The sequence below is a fragment of the Halichoerus grypus genome, chromosome 15 (assembly GCF_964656455.1).
Source record: "Halichoerus grypus chromosome 15, mHalGry1.hap1.1, whole genome shotgun sequence".
Classification (NCBI taxonomy): Eukaryota; Metazoa; Chordata; class Mammalia; order Carnivora; family Phocidae; genus Halichoerus; species Halichoerus grypus.
The window spans coordinates 11,842,171-11,848,278 of NC_135726.1; positions in this window are offsets into that span (position 1 = coordinate 11,842,171).

The following is a 6,108-nucleotide window of genomic DNA, read 5'->3' on the forward strand; positions in this document are numbered from 1 at the left end:
AGAGAGCAAGGCGGAGTCCGTCAGGTCAAGCAGGGACGCAAGCAGCCCAAGGGCACTGGACCCATGGCCAGATATCACCGAAGGCAGCACGGACTGGGAGGACTAAGGACTGCTAATCCGTGAGGCCATGTGAGCCTGGAAGAACCGTGAGAGCATGATCACTGGCACCAGGAGACCTGCAGAGGCCCAAGGCTGATGACACCTCTTTAAAAAGGGAGGACGCTGACCGTTTCACGTCCGACCACATTAGAAGGGCTGCTGTCACCAAAGGCTCTGCCCGATAGACCTCTGAACATAACCGAGCTGCTCCACTGTTGAAGGAAATAAGCAGTGAGTGTCGAGAGCTGGACCTGGACCACTCGGGGGGCCTCATCTCAGCCTCCGGCGCTCGGACCGATTTCATGTCGGTTTCATTAACTTCCTACCCCTGGTTGTATCTTTATGGTGTGACTTTGTGTTTTTGGACTTTGCTTTGTGGGGCACATAGGAAGCCAAGCTGTGATTTGATAGCGTGCTCGAGACAGCCTCCCAGCAGTGACTGGGGGGTTTTGGACCAGAAAGTTCCCAGATAGAGGATGTTGCTGGCCGGCGTACACCATTTGAGCGACAATTATTAGCCTGCTATTGGGCACTGATTGAGAGGGTTTCCAGGATGTAAAATAATCGTGAAAACTGAGATACTCCTAATGTTTTGGGTGATGTCAGAGAAACAGTCTAGTAAGGAAGGCCGTGCCCAGGAAGAGTTCCAGAATAACGTGGATGGGCCTCTAGGAACAGCTCTCATCTGGCCAACAAAGAGCTGCTTGGTTTACGATGGGCAGTTTCAAGATGAATGGACAACATCCTGTTCGGAAAGCTGCTTGCAGTCGAGACCAGTGCAGTGGCCAAACCTAATGTCCCTTCCAGAGGGGGAAGAATTGGGGGATAAATGGAGAGAAGGAAAAAATACTAGCTATGGGTAAAGGATTGAATACATGGGTTATGTGATGAGGGAAATCAAATAATACATGAACATCTTGAAAGAGGCTCCAAGCAAGAGGCGATATGGTCTCTTAACTGCACCACCCCAGATGCATGAAAGGGTACGTGTGTCCTCGAGACCCCTCCTGCTTTGGGAACCCAACAGGACTGAATGGTGGCCTGCAAATCTGAGTGGCCTCACCAGAGGAGACCTTTTCACAGGATATGATGGACAGGACAGTTAAGAGTGACTGAATGGGATTCTGTAATATGCCAGTAACCTCTGTCTTTTAAGACTGGCTGTAAGGGATCCATGTCTGAGAAGGGGGGATGGGCTGTAATGTTGTGATTTATAATAACGTATATTTGGGTTTTGTCCCCATTTCTGGCGGCTACTAAAATCCTTGGAATTTACTAAGTGGTAAGAGGGGTAAAGATGTCTTTTGTTATGTTAATGAGCTGACTTTTGGAACTCTCCTAAGGATGGGGGCTGGTTGCTAATGGAGCCAACCAGGGGACTAGAGGGTTGGAATTTTGAGTCCCACCCCCTGACCTTTGGGAAGAGGCGAGAGCCTGGAGATGAGTTCAATCACCAGTTGTCAGCGATGTGATCAATCGGGCCAATGTATTGAAGCCTTCATAAAAACCCCCAAGGGGCTTAGGACTGAAACTTTAACCCGTGGAATCTGATGTGATCTCTAAGTGGATAGCGTCAGAATTGAGCTGAATCTTAGGGCAGCCAGCTGGTGTCCGAGCATCGCGTGTCGGCGTGGGGGAAGCCCCTCTGCCACACACGCAGTGGGATCAGGCACGGAGCCCCCCTGCCAATGGAGCCTGCTACCTTTGTGCCGCGGGAGATGGGGCTCATTCGTGGTTTCCGTTCGCTGGGAGCCTTAGCTGTCAGCACTGGGATGGAGTGATGGAAGTGTGGGCACAGCACACGGCAGTGAGGATCCGAGTGAGGAGAGGGAGGGCCCTGGTACGAGCGGGTGGCTCTGGGGCCTTCGCCTTGCCTTCTCCCTCTTCCCCATCACTGCAGGTCTCCGAACCCCGGCAGCTTTTCCTATGGCAACAGGAAAACATTTCCTATGCCTTGGGAGGTACGGTTCTTGGTTCTGCCCCAATCAGGCGTAAAGCCGAGGGGGCGCCGGATCTGTGGCATCTCGGGGAAACAAGCCCATAGCCTGGACGGATCTTTGAGTGGGTTATGGATCTGTGCGTCGTATGGTCTCTGGAGATACTGGCCAGTTAAAGCATTTCAGCAGCCATGAGTAATAATGCAGGACCCAGCCCCCAAACTTGTGATGGCCAATCAATTCCCTTTTCTCTTTCCTGCTGCTTAAAATCTTAAAGGTTTGAGTTTCAGTTAAGGTATAGTTTCTGATCTCAGTTTCTACTTTGTGATTTTCTCCTGTTACCCTGATCTTGTGTTGTTACTGGAAAAATTTGTGTGATAATCTTCATGTGCCCCCTCTTCTAAGGCAGCCACTTTGCTTTCCAGAACCCCCCTGGGATTGGGGTTTGCCTCCACGAGTGTGATACTCACTTTGGGAAAAGCCCCTAGACCTCTGGAATGTTAATGCCAGACACTCGGCAGTAGGTACGCCATGGCACTGAACAACGCCCAGGAACCTTCCACGGAAGTTTGCATTTGCCAAGGAACTGATTACCACCTCAGGGTTTTTAGGAGATGGTGGTTGCAGATGTTTGGGATGATGGGGTTTTGGAATATAGGTGAGGTTCGGTGGGGTGAGGTCTGGAGCCGACAGCCGAGAAAGAATTTGAGACATCTCTGGTGTAAAAAGGTGGTTTTATTAAAGCACAGGGACAGGACCCGTAGGGAGAAAAAGCTGCCCCGGGTTTGTGAGGTGTGGCTGATACTTGGGAGTTGGGGGAGGTAAGGAAAAGGGAGGTTTCAAAAGGATTTTTGTATGTTAAAGAAGACTCACAGGATACCGGAGACCTTGCCATTGTCAAGTTAAGGTGGTTTTTCCTTCTAGTAAGGCATTAACAGGAACAGTACACTTTGCCCACTTCCAGTATCTGTCAATGGGCTACAGATTATAAGGACACTTAATTGTATCTACATTGCCTTCTGGAAGCTAGGCCATTGAGAGAAATGCTTTGTTCTTGTAAATTGCTAAAGCTTTTGTAAACCGAGGGAGACTCCTGTCTTGCAGGATTGTAATCTCTATGAATTAATTATTTGTTTTTCCTTTGGGGCAGCCAGGAGTGCCTGAGGAACGTCACACATATCCCATGGGGGGGGGTTGTGGGGTGTCCGCTTCTGCTTTGTCCTCAGCTAGCTTTCTGCTCCCTCATCAGGGACATTTATATTTGTCCATTTTTTAAGTAACATCCCGCCAGGGATTGAACCCATGATATCCCGCTGGGTCAGGGGACGCGGAATGACAGCAGGGAGTGAAGCAGTTGACTCCTCACGGAGCTAATGCCTACAAAGCAAAGAGCAGCGTGCTGCCCCAGAGCGTAAGAAGCAAGCGATACCTACTGACCATCACTAATAGCAGTACTGTTGTTACTACGGGTCGGCTGGAAGCAGCTGTTGCTAGTATTTTTTATTAGCATTTGAACTCCTGAGGTCACAGGAAGCCATATTAAGCTTCCTCAGCAGCTTGACCCATTTGGTCATGTTTTTCCACCTGCGACCAATCACCCATTCCTCAAGATGGCCTGTTCCATCAACGTCTGTCTGTCTCAGCAGGGCACCCCTCAGCGACCCCCCTCTTGCCCAGGCCTGGCCACCCTGCGCCCACTGTTGAGCCTGAGCCCGTACCTAGTACAGCCGAACCAGCTGACCCTCGCCAGTCCCTGCCCCACCCCTAGCCGGATGCTTACCACGAAGTCTGGCTTTAGTTTCCAACATTACAGTGTCTGTTGTCTTGAGCAAAGTGATCCGAGGCCGTAGTCCCCCGGGCCCCTTGCTACCTTCAGAGGCCTACATCCCAGCATGACAGGCCCTCCCACATCTTGGTCTCTGCCACTTCAATGTAAAGGGGGTCGCCCCTGCTCAGTCCAGGCTCGCCTCACTTTGCTAAGAGGTATCAACTTTCATGCACTACTCTCCTTCCTTTTCTCACTTTCAGTAACGGCTTCAGCACCTTGCAGGGAAACCAGCCTCCCATAACTCCCCTGCCCACATTCAGCACCAACCAGATGGAGAAAGTGCTCAGGTCAGCCCTGTCCCAGATCACCTGGACAGTTGCTCTAAATGTTCTTTTGGCTGTGGAGTTCCAGAGTTTTGAGGTGAGAATGGGTAATTCTCATGAGTCTGGATGGGCTGGAGGAAGAGGAATGGTTCAAACATCAGGAGCCATTGGGAAGAGATCTAGGGAAGCAGGAATTTAAGTGAACTTGAATTTGCAAGAGCATTTCTCACTGATTGCCAACAATCAGTAATTGAGAAAGCCTTTGGTTGCTATTTGAAATTTTGTTGGAAGCCATTGAAATGGGGGCCATGAAGTGGCAGAACCTCATCTCTTAGGGTTCTCCTCTTAAGTGGGGGGTTTCTGTTTCTGGGCACCGACTCAAATTCTCCTCCCAGTTAGCATCACTTGTTAAAAAGCAGATGATGCTATTGCTTATTTGAAGCTCTCCTGTGGCTTCTCATTTTTCTCACAGGGGCAGGCCCAGCCCATACCTAGGTCTCCAGCTTCCTGAAGCAGGTCCTCTACCCGGTTTTCCTTCTGCTCCTGGGAAGCACTGCTAGTAAGCAAACACCTCCAAGACCGGAGCCCTCTGTCACAATATGATCTTGTTCACCACTGTGTCCCTGGCAGCCCACGAATGCCTGCTCCCTTGCTGGTGCCTAGAATGTTTTCTGGAATGAATGAATGTACCCATGTCCACTATCCGTGTCAACAGCTGTGGTCCGGACTTCTCATGGGGGTTTATGCTCATTTTACTAACCAGTAACTGAAGTCTTCAGTACCCATCTCTGGATTCTTTGACCTAAGTCTCACTAGCCTTTATAGGTGTGTTTTGGTTTCTTTGTTGTATTTTGGTTAACATTCTGACAGTTCTTATAAAACCGAGAAAGGTAGATTGTCCTTTATTCAAACATATTACATACAGTTCAATGTGTATGTCTGAGATAGAAGAGCAGCCTCTTGGGATAGAAGAGGTAAGACCTGAGGATAAGAAGGTTACCAACACTGCGCTCAGATCTGGAAAACCAGAGCAGAGGGTCCCAGATATGTTCTATTGACTACTGCTCAGCAGGATGAACTATGGGAGTTTTTCCCTTCAAAATCCCCAGAATACAGACCTAGCCAAGTCAGAAGATGTAAGTGGAGACCAGACACCGAGAGTCCACTCTACTTGCGCCAGCAGGATTTGATGGGACAATCCAGGTAAGTAGTTGAGTCAAGAAAAATTCTAGCCAAACAAGGCCTGGGGATGGCCCAGGTCCCTGATGGCCCACACCAGCTGTCGGGTTGGGATTGGGGCTCTGTGTCCTCATGCAGCTGCAGAGAAGGATGACGGAGCAGGGGTGGCTGGAATGAAACCTCTAGCGGCATTCCACAAAGTCCCCTCCCCCAACCCTGAGGACCCATAGCATCTCACATTTCCATGTTTTTTTCAAGCTCTGCCCCAGCACCTCATCCTGGTTTCCTTAGACCTACAATCCCCCCACCATCCTTAGACTTAACAGTAGAGAGATGCCAATTAAATTTATCAATGCTAGCTTTATGCCAAGAGGATCCCCAACTTTAAATTTAGGAAGCATTAAAACAATGGGTGAAAGTGTAAGCATTTTAGTTAAGAAAAGGTTATCTGTGGAAATAGAAACTCCAAAATTAAAGTATCAAATGGAATAAAGACAGGTAATGGGGCCAAGTGCAGCAGGCCTGGGTGTGGAGTCAGATGGGTGGAGGTCAGAATCTGGAGACAGCCCCTACTGGCTGGGTTCTGCTATGCACAGCGCATCGCCCCCCAGCCGGCTGTGCCCAGCGCGCTGCAAGACTGAAATGCACCCACATGCCCAGGCTGTAAGAACTGTTTCCGAAGTTTCATCTAAAACCACTTTGATTTATGAGGATTACAAGGAATTTTTTTTTCTTTTTCCCTGATCTGGATTTCTAGGACCTTGGGAGCAAACAGCTCACGAAAGGACAGTTACCCCAATGG